The following is a 16550-nucleotide window of genomic DNA, read 5'->3' on the forward strand; positions in this document are numbered from 1 at the left end:
ATTTTTGTGTATACGTGTATAGTTAAGGTTATGCATAATCTGGAATCAAAGAATTGGTTCCCTTCCAGTTAATGAGTTTGAATTGGAATCAAATTGTGCTACCACAATTCAATTTCAAAATTCGGAAACGGAATTAGAACTAGAAAGGCATTATTAATGGCACAACCTACATTGTGCACAACCTTTTTTTATGGTATCCTTCATGGTGTTGGGGTTAATTGCTGTTGATGCTGTTTTAGGGTAGATGCCATTTGAAGTTGAAGCCATTTTTGGCCCGATGCCATTTTGGAGTTGGTGCTGTTTTAGGGTGATTCTGTTTTGGGGTTGAGGCCATTTGGAGATGATATTTTGGGGTTGATTCTGTTGATATCTTTTGAGGATTATACCTCTTTGGGGTTGAAAGCATTTCAGGGTTAATGTAAACTGAGCTCAATGCCTTCTTGGAGCTGAGGCTGTTTGCAGTTTATGGCGCAGAGGCTTGATGCAGGTTTGGAGTTTATTCCAACTGAGATTGATGTCTTCTTGGTAGGGCTGGGAAAATAAATTGATGCACTGTGATTGAAGAAATTACTGAAAAGATTCTGCATCGATTCTGGGATTTTCTGAATGCATCGTGATTCTCTCTCGAAGGTTAAACACTTGATTAGAATGAAAATTATTGGAATTGCAGAAATGTTGTTTGCAGATCAACATTGGTATTGTTTGAAACTGATAACATTTTAGGGCTGATGTCTTTTTGGAAGTGACGCCGTCTGTATGTTGATGCTGTTTGGGGCTGATGCCAATTGTAGTTTATGCCTTTTGGGGTTGAGGCCATCTGTAGCTGATAACATTTTGTGCTTGATGTCTTTTTGGAGGCAAGGCCTTTTGCAGTCAGTGCTGTTTTGGGGTTGAAGCCAGTTTTAATTTGATGCTTTTTTGGGGCTAAGTCCTTCTGCAGTTGATGGCATTTTGGAATTGATGACGGTATATATCAGTTGATTTTCATGCCATTTAAGGGTGTTTACAATTGATGCCTATAGCAGCTGTTGATTTTTGTTTGCATTTCAGGGTTGTTTGCGATTGTAGTCACCTTTTTTTGGGGGGGGGGGGGGGCTGATGCCATCTGCAGTTGAAAGCATTTTGGGGTTGATGCTGCTTACTGTAGTTTCACTGCAACATCCTGGGATCTGGACAAATCCATTCTCACAGATGGACCAGCCTGATGATGTCTGGTTTGGGAAGTCTTCTCATTTTCTCTCTTCCATCCTTCCATCCCCCTCTCCATCTCTCCTCCCATCTCATCCAACCATCAGCGGCTCACTCATTGGCATCCTCGGTCTCATCCCTCTCAGCTTCTTGGCAACATCAGATTAGTTGCTTCCGAAGAGCATTTCCCATAAATGTATCCTTCTTTAGATCCAGGATTAGCTGCCAGTGATTCAATAAAGAGCCTTTTTTTTGGGATAACAGTAAATGTTGGTTTTGCAGTTTGGTACAGGACAGTATGCAATGGCGTGGGTACACATGCAGTGTTATCAAAAGAGCCAAATTATCCCTAAGGGAAGAGGTTATTATTTCACAACTGAGTGTGTTCACAAATTAGCATAACAAAGACTCACCTCTGCCATTTTGGCAAGCTCGGTCCAATCATCTTTGTTGTAACTGCACATTATGCTGGATATGACAATCTATGGGGGAGAGAAGAATTAGAGAGAGAGAGAGAGAGAGAGAGAGAGAGATATTTCAGCATGGACAGAATTCAAGAACAGGTTTTTCTTTGTCTCACCTTGTGGCCTTTAACAGAGGCCCGTTTCATTGTGTACAAAAGGTTTCCCCATCAAGGTCCCATTTCAGCACATTATAAAATGGATCTGAAGGCCATTATCTTGTCTTTAAAAAGCAGCTGCCGCCTTGTCCTCAACCCTCAAAGTCACAAAATCAATATTTATAATTCACAAGACCAGGACAAATCCACTGTTGCACAGCCTTTATTAAAACAGTATCAAGCCCCAGAGCAGGGTGTTAGATAAGAGCATTTGCTGGATTAGCCTGCACCGTTTGTTGTTTCTTTTTTCCTTCGGACACACAATAATCCAGTCATAAAACAGGTTACGGAAGGTCTGCTTTTCAAAAACAACTCCTGGTTTTCAGTAATCACGGACATAAAAAGCTTTTGAAACCATACAGAGCGTACCATAGCACCAATTCTCTAGAGATGGACTTTCTGCCCACACTTGTGAGCGGAAAGAGTAGCTACCAGGTCAACATTTTAGCTCACTGTGTCCCTCGTCGTGATATTTATCCAGGAAAAATCCAACCGCGTTAACCGCATATGTGGCCGCTCTCCATTAAGTGCCTAATAGCTGCAGAGATGGGGAAAAAAAAAACCTGCAATGAAGGCCAGCCTATCTTGTGCTCCTTGGTCCAACGCTGCGATTACATCTAAACTCTTGTCTCATCAGATGTCCATGACTTACACTCGCCACTGATGAGGTGGAGGTGGGCGGCACGGGGGACGGCAAAGATTGGTGCTAACAACAGGAGAACAGGAGTCCGGGGAGACTTGGAGAAAACTGATTTCATGGGAGGATATTAAACTTGGAGGCTGTGTTGTCCCCCCCGGGGACAAATTTCCGCTAGATATAAATCTCTCGGGCATTACGCTTTCCCAAAAGCAGCAGGCAGTTAGGCACTAAGCTTAGCCCACCCACACGAGAGCAGAAAATATTGCCAAGTTTTAGGGGGCAAATAAAGTTAAACACTCTGACATTTACCACCAAGATTTACAGTACAACACTGACATATAAGTGATATTTGATACACCCTGAAATAGTGTTTGGTAATATTTCCATAAACCTCAGGCCATCGGCGAGCAACAGCAGGGTTCCTAAAAAAAGATGAAGAGATCAACGCCGCAGGCTTCATTTCGGATATTATACACAACGCCGGTATTCTGTTTTGATTTGGGCTTGACCTTTGCTTGCTTTAACATCACGTTATTGCAGAACCGCCCTTGAGAAGCTGGAGAGGGATCTAGTTTTAAGTTTATTAACACCAATCCAGCCTGAGCCCCCCTGCCGGAGTGTCACATTAACCGTTGCCGAGGCTGCAGGGTTCGAGGAAGATCAGGGATTACCTGGTTATAAGCTCAATAACCTCCCTCCGGGCGAGCGCCTCTGAACCCACCTTCCACTCTAACAATGTGTCTCCATGGAGATGAGTCACCTGGAAGCCATATGAGAACATGTGGAGCGATGATTCCCGCCGATTCTCTAACGCAGTGTTGTGACCATTTCTTAATAATGGGGAAAAATGGAAGCACTGATAACGGCAAACCACAATTCGTCCAGTTCGGAGCCACAACAGCCAGAGCAGTATCTTGATGAGGTTTCTTTTTCAGGAACGGTAAAGAGAGCGTTTTAGCGCAGCGGGTGTACATGTGAGGGATTGCTAGCTATGAACAGCACGAGAACCAAAGGAACCAGAAAGTTCGCCAGCCTGACCTCTCCCTCTCACACTGACCAATTTAATGGCAGAAACTAAAATTATGCTAACAACACACTAATGTTATTGTAGTATGACAACAGGTGCTTTAAAGGAACATCAAAAACATGTATTCGATTTTTTGTTCGATGGAAGGTTTTAAGACTAAATTTAAATTTTTGAGTAATTCAAAATTCTAGTGTCTATTTTTGTCTATTCGATTAATTTTTTGAACACAAAAAAAATGCACGAAGTCCGATTTTCACCAGCCTGCTTTATTGAAATACTCAATGCCACTTTTTTTTTGTTGTTGATATTACCTTCATATTTGGATACTACTCTCATGAATAAACAATCAATAGCAAAACATATATTATCTATCTACAGTCTCTAATATGGAAACCAGTTGCAGTTTGTTAATTTTTTTAAAGTAAATATATAAGAAAAAACGCTGCATATATATATTTTTAGCAATAGCCAAAAAAAAAAAAAAAACTTTGTATGGGTCAAAATTATTGTTTTTTCTTGCATGCCAAAAATATTTAGGATATTAAGTAAAGATACTTAATATCCATGAAGATATTTAGTAAATTTACAAATGTTGAAATATTAAAACCTAATTTTCTTTTTTTTTTTGATGCTGTATGAATCTCAATTTCGAGAAATTGACCCTCATAACTTGTTTTGTGGTACAGGGTCACAAATATGTTTACGTTTAAATTAGCATAAGCAGATATTAAAATGTGTACAGTAAAAAAAAAAAAAGGAAACTAGCAAAAAAACAAAAACAAATTGTCAGTTTAACTTTTTGTTTTAATAGGAAACACGTTTGTCAAGCAATTTCTTAGGGTGCTACTACAGCAAAGCATATCTCAGCTCAGTCAGGGCCCTTAAAAGAAGCTTCTCTCTTTTTCTTTCTCTCCTCTCTCTTCACCTTGTTTCAGAAAGAAGCGATACATCTCTGCTGCTTTCATCCTCAGTACAAAAGCCGCCCCAGTGAATGCTGGGCATCACTTCCATTAGTGCTGCCCGTGATTGCCGTCAGAATGTCCTGCAGAAATCAATTAATCCTTTGATATTTCTTGAGCACAAAAAGAAACCCAGATACAAGAATCTTAGAAGTGAACAAATGAGTTGTCACTTTGTAATTTCAGCAAGCATATGCCGCTCCATACGACGGCTGAATAAAAAAATAAAAATGTACTTATGGATGGAGCTAGCTCACATCATAAATATTTGGATTTCATTAACAAACATGAGGATCACATTACTATGAATAATAAATGGAACAATGAGAAATGAATATTGAAATCATATTCAAATTTTATGACTTCAGAGCCAAACCATTGAGGAAAAATTGAAAATAACTAGCTACCACAGAGAGTCCCATGCTGATTTTACCAAGACCTCCACCCATACATCATGCAGAAGAGATTACAAATAACAATTTTCGCTTCTCAACATGTGCATATCTACATTTATTAATGCAGATATAAAACAGCAGCTGCTCTGGTAAAAAGACTTTAATTCAAGCTGAATGTTCTAATATTCTTACACCTTGTCCAACTAGCAACGGATCCATAAAAATCACATTACTAACTAGCAGGGACTGTCAACAGGGTGACACATCCTGACATTCTGATGGACTCATGCATTCTATTTTTGACATGTCACGCTAGGTAGCCCCGCTGTGAATCTCACTGGTCCATTTTCTCAATACAATGTTCCACAAAGTGCTTGTGTCCAACTTACATTGTCAGGAAAGTCGGCTTTGTGTTCTGTCAGACTCTGGCACCAATAGGCAGCCGTCTTCTCGCTGATCAGCTCAATTTTCACGAAGGAGCCCTGCGGTCGGGACCAAAAAGCGGTCCGGAGGAAGACACAATGGTGACTAAATCCTGCATGAAGAAAAGAGATTTGGATTCAAGCAGTTCAGATCAAAGACTCCTTCATAGGTATGTGATCTCGTGGTACCTCCATTAGCGACTAATAATTAGCCTACTAGGGGAAAAGAGCTACACCTACAAATTTGTCTAGCTCCGACTATCCCAATAGACTCGACTGCAATAAAATATGCTCCGCGGCTGTAATTTCTGTGTAGAACAACATAAAGAAGACAATTATGGCCATATTCTACAGAAATTCATGACACAAATTCAATAGCGTTATTTCTCCTTCCCTCTCCCAGGGGGCTTTGAAGTGGAGCTAAATTCATATTTAATCATACACGTTTGAAACTGTGCCGTGCAGTAGGGAAAATGAAGTCTACTTTAACCACAAAAAAAGGGTTTTTACATTACAAAATAAAGTCATTCATCCATCAGTTTGCACTAATATCTTCCCTTCCTCACACTTTCCCAGACTATATTTTATCGAGTAGTAGAGGCTTGTCTTTTCTCAAAAGTGCCAGCATGCCCACAAGCCTTGATAGATGTTCTCTGTACTACATTCTGCTGGAGTTGAAAATTCATCTCTTGGCATTGGAGTCCCAAAGGATTCCCTGCCAAACTGCTGTAATATTCATCACTGATTGGATGTATAGAGTACAGGTCATGCTGGCCGGACAGTAACCAGTCCACATGGTAAATTAGAAGCCAAGCTAATGAAGCTGGCAGAGTCGCAGGGATCGTGGCATCCGCTGAACCGCTATTGGCTAATGGCTTTGGCCCTCGAAATGAGGTTCAACCAAGCCAATGAATTAATGCTCTCACCGATGTAGATGCATCTTCTGGGGATTGAGCCAAGAAATCTGTTGTGTCTCATTTCAAACCTGTGTAAATGGCAAACTGAGATTAAAATTACCAGCTTTTATGGCGGCAATGCTGAAGATGAACCATTTTTGGTTCCCCAAAGAACCTTTCAGTCAGCAGTTTTCGTGAAGAACATAAAAAGAGAACCTTTTATTCAGTTAAAATATTATTTCCTAGATATGATGGTTATTTATTGGCATTGATGGATTCCTTACAGACAAAAAAAAAAAAAAAAAAAAAAAATGGATTATTAAAATGTTCTAGAAAAATTATTGTTTTAGCAACTGTTTTCTGAAAAGTTCTTTGAGGACCCTAAAATGGTTCTTCCACTGCATCACAGTGAAAACACCCTTTTAGTACCTTAATCTTTAAAAGTGTTCCATGGATGAAAACATTACATTGTTAAAAATAAAGGTCCTTCATTGGCATGTGTGGTCTTATGAAACCTTTATTTTTAAGAGTATATGGTTTCTGAGAGTTCTCAGGACCCTGTCTAATGTAGAAAAGTAATAGTGCACCTTCTCCACAAGCCGCATGATTTGAGGTATCGTTCGCAAAGGGTGTGTGGGACCAGATGCCAGATGCCATGTGGTGATGTTTAATACTGAAGGTTAGGGGTTTGTTCCAATCCTTAGCTAGCAACATTAATAAAAGACAAAGAGGGACTCGTTTTAATCCAATGTGTCTACGACCCTGGGTCTAAGAGGCTAAAGGGTTAAGAAATTACATTTCTTGCTGTGAAAATTGAACCGATAAACTCAACAGAACAAACAAAAGGGAGTGACAGCTTAATCCTTTGAACTCTGATAAACCATCCATCATAATTTAACAGTGTGAGAGGACGATTTGCATATCCTAATTAGAACCTACGCCTTTACAGAACAATTACAATAATGGCACGCAAACTTCATTTTACAACATTTGAGCACTTTTCAAGCCACGGAGACAAGAGACTTTCACTGAAAATGTGATCTAATTTGCATAAATAGGATTTAGAAGTGAGGATCCAAATGTTTGGTTTGTTTTTGTATTATTCATTAGGCATTTTTAATTTAATTTAATTAATTGTTACAAAAGTTTATTAATTTCTCGTGCTTGCAAGTAATTCAAACATTATCGCTATTGCCCAAACTTAGGGCAATTTTAGCAAACTTTCGACTTTAAGTATTAAACATGTAACTTGTGCATTGGAAATAAATGACACCTCAAACAATGCAGTTTGCTGAGAAATGGTGTGATCAGACTCCGAATTTTTTGCAGACAATAAACAGAAAAAAAAAACAGAACAAAAAATAGAAAAAATAAAATATGACATAAGCCATATCTAGAGATGGAAATATTATAGTAGTCATGACAAGCAAAGTTCTAGTTCACTAGAAATGCACAAAAAACACGGGTAACTGCACATGACACTCCAACTTCATGATAGTGATTTTACCTGAAAATAAAATAAAATAAATACAGATGACTTCAAAGCTAACATACATACAGTACATTGACTGAAAGCCACAACACTTACATTTCCGATTTCAGTTCATCATTGACAACAAAATGCTAACAGATATTTTCTAAAGGTACATTCAAACATTCAGGTATGAGCGATTCAATGCGTGAATTCTGTCTGACGAGTGACATTTTCATACATGGCTTGTGGTTGAAGATAAAGACGTTACCTCTTCTTTAATGAAAGTGCTGTGGCCCTCCAGTGAAGACTCTGTTGGGAATTCAGACAACCATTCCAAGAGCTCCAGGCCAATCTGTAAGTCTATATTTAATGAAGCCATGACCAAGGAACATTTGGCTGCCGGCGCTTTGGATTATCAGGCGAGGGTGGAACAAGACATTTAATATTAAGCAACTAGAAACCATGAAAATTACCCAAAGACAGAGGTCTGGCATGCTGAAACAGGTGCCGCACACAGCGACGGGAGATAAGACATGCACGCATACACACTCGCGCTTTCCATTCTCTACTTCCCAGCATGCATCTCAATGCAAATTGGATTCCCAAAGATGAGCGCTTAAAGATGGACATAAGATGTAAATTCATTCCTCTACACAGACTGTAGTGTTAATATGCATGACTGCCACCAGTCAGTGGAAGACGGGATAAAACCTGCCCGGGATGGACATGTAGTGTGGGTTTCTGTTTCAACCTACAGTAGGGTCCAAATGTCTGAGAACACATTATAAATCTAGGATTTCTTCTCTCTCTCTCTCTCTCTCTCTTTTCCCCCAGACAAAATTGAAATCACAAAACGAAGGAGTAAATATTTCTCAAATTAAAATTCTACTAGTAAGTCTTTTGCATGCAATAACAATGAATGAATGGAGACTGTGGCTTTCAAATTACAAAAAGGACTGAAAATCATCATTAAAGTGTCATAAATATTGTCCACTTTCATTCCTTTAGAATGTTTTTTGAACTAGATTAATGGATTCACTTAAAAGATCTGATTTGAATCAATCTGAATGAAAAGAAACAAATCAGTTCAATGTAGAGCATGAGTTTTTTTTTTTAAAATTGGATCATCTGATACATTAAAAAAAGATATGACCCAAAAGAATCAAATCTGTAGAAACAGTGCAAAAAATCAATCAGAGTGGTTTTGTGGACTGGATTACTGATTCATTGAAAACAGGAAAACAAAGTTAGCAAACATATCTGGGTTTGTGTACTGGATCAACAATTCAAAATATCACAGTCAAAAGAATCAAATCAGCTTGATTAGCAAACATATCAACTGTTTTCTTAACTAGATCAACTGATTCGTTGAAAATATCTGACTCAAAAGAATCAAATCAGCTTGATTAGAAAACAATATCAACTGTTTTGATAACTGGATCAAATGATTCATTCAAGAAATCTGACCTGAAAGAAAAAAAAAAAGTCCAATCAGTGAACAAATAATTCAGACCGGTTTTGTAAATTTGATCAACTGAAACACTGAAAAATCACTCTGAATCACTCGAATCACTGACTCGAAAGGAACAAATCGGTCCAATTATTAAACGGATCTTTCCGACTGGTTTGTGAACTGTACAAACTGATTCACTGAAAAGAGCTGAGCCAAAAGAGACAAACCAGTCAAATTATTAAAGAAATTACTTCAGAGTGATTTTGTTAACTAGAACAAAAGATTCATTCAAGAAATCTGACCTGAAAGAAACAAAACAGTCCAATTAGTGAACAAATTATTCAGACCGTTTTTTAAAACTGGACCAACCGATTCATTGAGAAGATCTGACTCCAAAAAAATCGGAATCAGTGTCATTAGTAAACATGCAATTCAGACCGGTTTTGTGAATTTGATCACATGAATAATTGAAAACCATTGACTGACTGAATCACTGATTTGGAAGGAACAAATTGATCCAATTATTAAACGTATCATTCAGACTGGTTTGTGAACTGGACACAAACTGATTCACTGAAAAGATCAGACTCAAAAGAACAACTCTACATTGGGGTGAACCACATTTATGATACTTTTAAACTGCTTTCATTCACTTTTATTGTATTGAAGTGGTCGGCTATGAAAATGTACAAACATTCACCTTTTTTGTTCTACAGAAGCAAGTCATTTAGGTTCATGTGTTAATCATGAAAAATGCAAATGTGGTGCTCTCATACTTTTGGACTACCTCTAGCTGTATGCTGGTTTTTATAAGGACTCTGTCCACTAAGGGGGTCCCATGGACCATTGGCAGACTGTGACCAATAGAGGAAATGCAGGAAGGATCATTTCTCCTTTTTTTCCCTACAGAGGCTCAGTCTCGCTCACGTTTTCATGTGTGCTTTTGAGCTAACAACGTTTTATCACAGCACAACAGGCCCCTAATCCTCCTGTACAACAAACAGGCTTTAAGAAGCGGACACATGCAAGAACTGCTAATCAAAATGCAGTAGACTACACCGCCGCCGCGCTCACACACTCGTGCTAACATCACAACCCACATCCACACGCTTTCACATACTAATGAGAATATACTGTACTCTGACCTCACACTGCCACACGAACAGACTGCATACAAGCGATGGAGTCTGGAAGTATGATCATAATACTATCATAATTCATTACTCCACTGACGTTTACTGCGATCATCTGCATATCTTTGCATGTTTTTCAAACCACCTTTGAAATTCAGCAACAGGATTTCTGGTTCTCCTTACACGTTTCATTATCCCGAGGAAGATGCACGCTGCTGTTTCCCATCTATCTCTTGCTCTCCCCCTCTCTAGACACGCAGGGGAGATCAAGTGTGGAATATACTGCTCAATGGCCGATAATCCCGCACATTAAACCACAGGCTTGAACTAATACCATATCAAATGCTTTGCTATTCAGATCCAGCATCCCGCAGTAATTGTCTTATTTCAGAAGATCAAAACTGCAGGGAAAATGCACGCAGTTTCTTACCGTCAGTTTGGATCATAAGAACGAGCAGGCAAGCCATTTAATGGTGCAATCAGAAAAAAACTGTCAGAGCGAGCGAGGTCAAAGCTTTCCAGCAGTTGCTCTTTTCTTAGTGTTTAATACATAAATGTAAGACATAATGAAAATATCATACTGCTTTTTCTTATTGAAAGAACTTAAAGGGTTAGTTCACCCAAAAAGGAAAATTATGTCATTAATAACTCACCTTCATGTCGTTCCAAACCCGTAAAACCTCTGTTCATCTTCGGAACATAGTTTAAGATATTTTAGATTTAGTCCGAGAGCTCTCAGTCCCTCCATTGAAACGGTATACTGTCCATGTCCAGAAAGGTAAGAAAAACATCATCAAAGTAGTCCATTTGAAATCAGAGGGCCAGTTAGGATTTGCTGAAGCATCGAAAATACATTTTGGTCCAAAAATAGCAAAAACTACAACTTTATTCAGCATTGTCTGAAGATGAACACTGAGCCGAGCCAGATAACGAACAAAAGATATATATATTGCATAGCCTTAATGCACTGTAAGTCACTTTGGATAAAAGTGTCTGCTAACTGCATACATTAAATAATTATTGTATTAATTGTATTAATAATTGTATTTTCCCAAATAAAAAAACAAAACTTTATTTCCAGGTTTATGTTAGACTTTGAAACCATTTGAAACATTGTGGTCCAGCTGTATTGTCTCAATAATAGGAGTCAGGTCATTAAGCTTATGTATTTCACATAAAACACCTGTACTAGTTGTGCCAGCCTTCCTTTGACACAAAACACAAAGCCTTATTCTAATGCAAATTACACCATCAGTCTTGCTTGTTAAATGCATTACAGACTCATTTGGGTGAAATGCTCAGCATTCTGCATGGATCGTACCTGCTTTCCAGACAGCCTGCATCACCAGAATTGATCTGCGAGATTAGTCTCCTCTCATTGCATTTGTATAACTATAGTATGGAAGAACCACACTCACAAAAACATAAAGAATAACAATGAACATCACACTTCAAAATGACTACAGAATGTGCATATTTCTTGTTATGATGTATAGATGTGTTAAAACATGATGGATAATTGCTATTCAGCATGAAGAATTAAAAAAAAAGTGATTCTACAGGGGAAGTTAAGAGATTCACATAAACCCTCCCCTTGCTACCCAAAGAAAATATATATAAAAAAATGACAAAACAGGAAAGATGCATGCTTTTGTGGATTACATTTGATCTGGTCCTGTATCTGATTTCTGTGGGGCCCTTAGAGTCACTGCAGGATGTAAAGCAGACAAATGAAATAATAAAATCTTGAAGAGCCATAATTGCACTGAGTGGCCCCAAGTCAGGGCATTAATCATTATGAATAGCCACGACAGGAAAATCAAACCACGGCTGGTTCTCTTCTCCTGTGTACACAGGCCAACCGACACAGAGCACCAGAAGAAAAAAAAAGAAAGAGAAAAAAATATATATTATAAGAGGAAGAGAAAGCGTGAAGTTGCAGTTATACCAGCCATCATAGTTCATCCAAAAATAAACATTCGTATACTGTATCATTCACTCAGCCTCATGTTGTTCCAAACCTGTATGGGTTTCATATGCGGAACAAAATAATACGATTTTGAAAAAGCCAATGGAGTCCATACAACATTGAAACAACTAAGTTAAATTTAAGTTAAGTTAATTTTTATTTTTATGTGTAATATGTATGCATGTAAGATAGAATGTAGTGCAAAAAAAAGAAAGAATTTGGGTCATAATTGATAAAGCTCAATGGATTTGTTACAGAAGGAAACATAATTTATTTATTTATTTGTATTTTTTATGTGAACTATCTATTTAAGAGCATTTATGTATGTGTATATATACACACACACGCACGCACGCACGCATCACATGCATGCACACACACACACACACACACACACACACACACACACACACATATATATATATATATATATATATATCACAGTATTACGGTTTTAACAAGCCTTGCATAAGAGACTTCTTTTAAAATCATTAAGAATGGTATTCTAAATTTCATTAGAAATATCATAAGGTATTAGATAAAATACGTAACGTAAAAAAAAGCAAAAAAGCAAAAAAAAGAAGAAGTAATTATATGGAACGATTTTATATTCTTCATTTGAATGTACTGTATCAGCTCTAGTACCCATACACAGAGCAGCCTAGACATTCCTCAAACAAACTACTTCTGTGTTCTATGGAAAAGTAGGTTGAATATTTTTCTATTTGAAAGTGCATACATGGATGTTTGGTGTGCGCTTCTCTATGTGCTGAATGTACATGCATTGATGTCTGCTGAGATCTCGGACAATGATCTCTGCAGCTGCTGTAATCCTCTCTCCATTGCTGTCACTTAAAATCGAAGCAACCTTGAATCCATGACAACGTCCCAGAGACACATCTGCACTCGCAGAACCTTGATAAACCATGTGACAACTTCTTTTCCTTCAGTGAAAGGACTCAGAGGCACAATACCACACAACTGCCTTTCATTCCACCAACTCGTGTGAATAGAATTCAGCTCCAGTTAAAAAAAAAAAAAAAAAAAAAAAAAACTCTTTAAGTTTCAAGGCCTCATGCTGCTTAAAATAAGACAGAGGAACAATTCTGGAATAGAGGCAAGCATGACATTCACTGAATCATGGAAAATGAATGTTGGTTTTGTAAAAATTGATTTGAATCTCGTGCAGTCGATAAACCCACTGACTTCATTGCACACGCTTTTGGACACAATATCTTTCAAAGAAAAGAAAAAAAAGACAAATAAATAGAGTGCCTAACTACACATATATCATGTATACATAAAAACATAAAGCAGCAAACCAAAAGCTACTATTGAAGAAATGTTGTGTAGGCCGCTGCAGAACATGATTCCAATCCAGAGAAGTGCGTGAGATCAGTTCGCCTGAAAGAGACTTAATAAATTAAAGTCAGAACAGAGGATATTAACCCTGTTTGATAAATGAACAGGGATATTGTCTGTCAGCTTGGTCATTAGTTCTTTTCACCAATTACTTTTCTAGGTGCAAAGGGAAGTCACAAGCACTGGCCCGTGGCATCCCTCCTTGAATGCCGAATCAACACAGGCCAACAAACAAGTCTGAAATTAGACCACGCAATATATTTGTCACCCTCAGCAATAGCAATAAACATTCACTTGGACATAATTGTTATTAGATTGAGGGTCTCAGGAATAGCTCTGATTCATTATCTTAAAAGTCTATAGCACTATGATTATAACCTGTGGGAAAGGTTTCCAAACTTTTCTGCAAACAGAACATATATGAATAACATTTTGAATAACCTTTGAGATGTTATATAAAATATATATAAAATATAAAATATAAATATATATAAAACCTCTACTAAATTACTATATTTTATATAATATAATATAATATAATATAATATAATATAATATAATATAATATAATATAATATAATATAATATAATGTATGAAGTGACTGAAATTTTAATAACCTTTATAAATGTAATTATTAGTGAATATGAATAAAATGAATTTTATAATATTGTGTAATATAATATAATATAATATTTTAAGAAACTGTCCAAATTTTTAAAACATTAGTTTGAAGAATGAAGCATTGTTAATTATGTAAAAAAATACTATTATATAATGTATTATTATTCTAATTTCATTTGAAAAGAAACAAATGTTTTGTTTTTTTACATAAAAAAACAAATACACTTTATCATATTTTTCAAAGAATCATATAAAAAATTATTCCAAATGTTTTGTAGTGCAATAACTCCTAAATAAACTATTATTTTCAATGTCGTTCACCGTGCATCATATTTTTTTTAAAATGCTTGAAGTAATAACACAAAAATGGTTGTCCAACTTGGTCCAAACTTGTTTAAAATCCAAAAGTAAATTCATCAAATCATCAAATAACAGAGATAAGAGAGAGAGAGAGAGAGAGAGAGAGAGAGAGAGAGAGAGAGAGAGAGAGAGAGAGAGAGAGAGAGAGAGAGAAAACAAATAATAAAACTTTTTAAAGCAAAAGGTCAAATGTCCCTTTTGTTTATGGCCTAGTATTCATGCTCTTACTGCAACAATTTCAATATCTATTGTTTTAAAAGATCTCTACTTTATTTTAAAATCTTAAATGCGGCAGACTCTTTTAGAGGCTCTTCATCCGACATCTGCTTTGAGCACTGGATGAAACACCTCAACATTACGCACACACGACCCAACAAACACATCCTGTATGCTTAATAAAAGTATATGAAGCAGTTAAAATTGCTGACATAAAGATTTAGTAGGCTGCACTTCAAATAGACCAGAAAGCAGAGCGGCCGGCTCATTGATTATCAGCCGTCACTGACGGAAACATGAAAACACAGGAAGCAACACTCATCCACCCCGGTGTCATGCTTTATAAGGAGTGAAGCGCCCAAAGACAGGATGAGTTTGATCAAATTAGCAGACTAAAGAGACAACTTATTTGCCCTTTCAGCCATGCAAAAGGTAGTGAGGGGCGCTTTGATCTCCCAATTAAACGGGTATATTTATAAGTGTAAACATGTAGCTGTAGCTAATGAGCATGGGCGAGTGGACTTCTTTTTTTTTCTTTTTTTACGCAAAGCCCCCAATCAGCACCACCTCAGCTAATTTGCTTGTTAAATAAACACAAATCACTGGACTGTGACTGTTGTTCTTCATGTCAGCTCTGTCTTGCTGTTGTTCTATTGTGTTTTGCTTTTTTTATGGAAACTAAGTGGTAAATAAACTTGCAGTTGATGCTTGCACTATTTCTTGCTTCGTAATTTATTCAGATTCAACTAAAGGAACACAAAAGATGCATGTTCAAAACGTGATTGTTTATGTGTTGTTTTTTTTTCAATCCTTTCTATTGTTTTTTTGGCCTTTTGGGTCGTGTTTTTCCTTTTTCTGAGAGAACACATTGGTCTATGACTTGCAGGAAGAGATAAATGTGATTCTTTGTCCATTTATTCTATAGACGTGGCAGTTATGCCGAGGTTACAGAAGCCATGCAGTCTTTGTCTAAAAGTTGCGGATTTCACCTTTGACATTTTCTGAATTGATCCACCAGTAGTATTCACTGCATCTTGGCAGACATGAAGAAGCAGTGATTGAAACAGTGACTGTGTCCCTATCTCTGGCTGTATTGATTAGATGACAGGACAGATTGAGGGAATCGCCTTGTCATGTATCACGTCTCTACGTTTCAGGCAGCTCTTATCAGGATAACCCCCAACAAAATGCCAGCGACGAGACGGCACAGATTACATGCGAGATGATTCTTGATCTGAACTCGTTCAATGGCTTCTAAAATAAATAAATAAATAAACATGAATAAAACTGACAGTAGAAAAGAAATAAAAAAAATCAGAGTTGTGCTCCAGCAGTAATGCACATTCTCTTGAAATGTCTAATGCCTAACTGTGTCTAGATTATATTTCGTTAATGAAGATTTGTAAGTGAATGTATGTACAGTAATTGCAATAGATGGCAACATTACTTTAAAAAGTAAATGTCTTGTAGACATTGCTCTTGCAGAAGTGATGGTGTCCACTACCTCCTTGGGTAGATCACCTAGAACCTCATGGAGTTTCCAAAGGTCTAGACGCGGGTGCCCTCTGAGATGCTTCCTCAGAGGAGGGGCTGTCGCGAGGAACACTAGTTCGGGGGAACAAGGTCTGAGTGGGCCAATACGGCACCACTAGCTAGACTTGCTCCTCGTCCTCCCAGACATTGCACAGTGTCTGTGCGAGAAGGCTCACTTGGGGAAACGCATATTTGCATAGGCCCGCGGCCAGCTGTGTGCCAGTGCATCTGTGCCGAGAGTTCACTCGGTCAGGGAGTTGACAAACTGGCAGTGAGAGGTCT

At 37.6% G+C, this 16550-nt stretch overlaps 1 pseudogene; it reads right to left on the reverse strand.

Moving 5' to 3' along the window:
- Window positions 1-16550, reverse strand: part of LOC113042700 (dihydropyrimidine dehydrogenase [NADP(+)]-like) — a 77755-nt pseudogene that overhangs the window by 43358 nt on the left and 17847 nt on the right.

Source organism: Carassius auratus, chromosome 24 (genome assembly GCF_003368295.1).
Source record: "Carassius auratus strain Wakin chromosome 24, ASM336829v1, whole genome shotgun sequence".
Classification (NCBI taxonomy): Eukaryota; Metazoa; Chordata; class Actinopteri; order Cypriniformes; family Cyprinidae; genus Carassius; species Carassius auratus.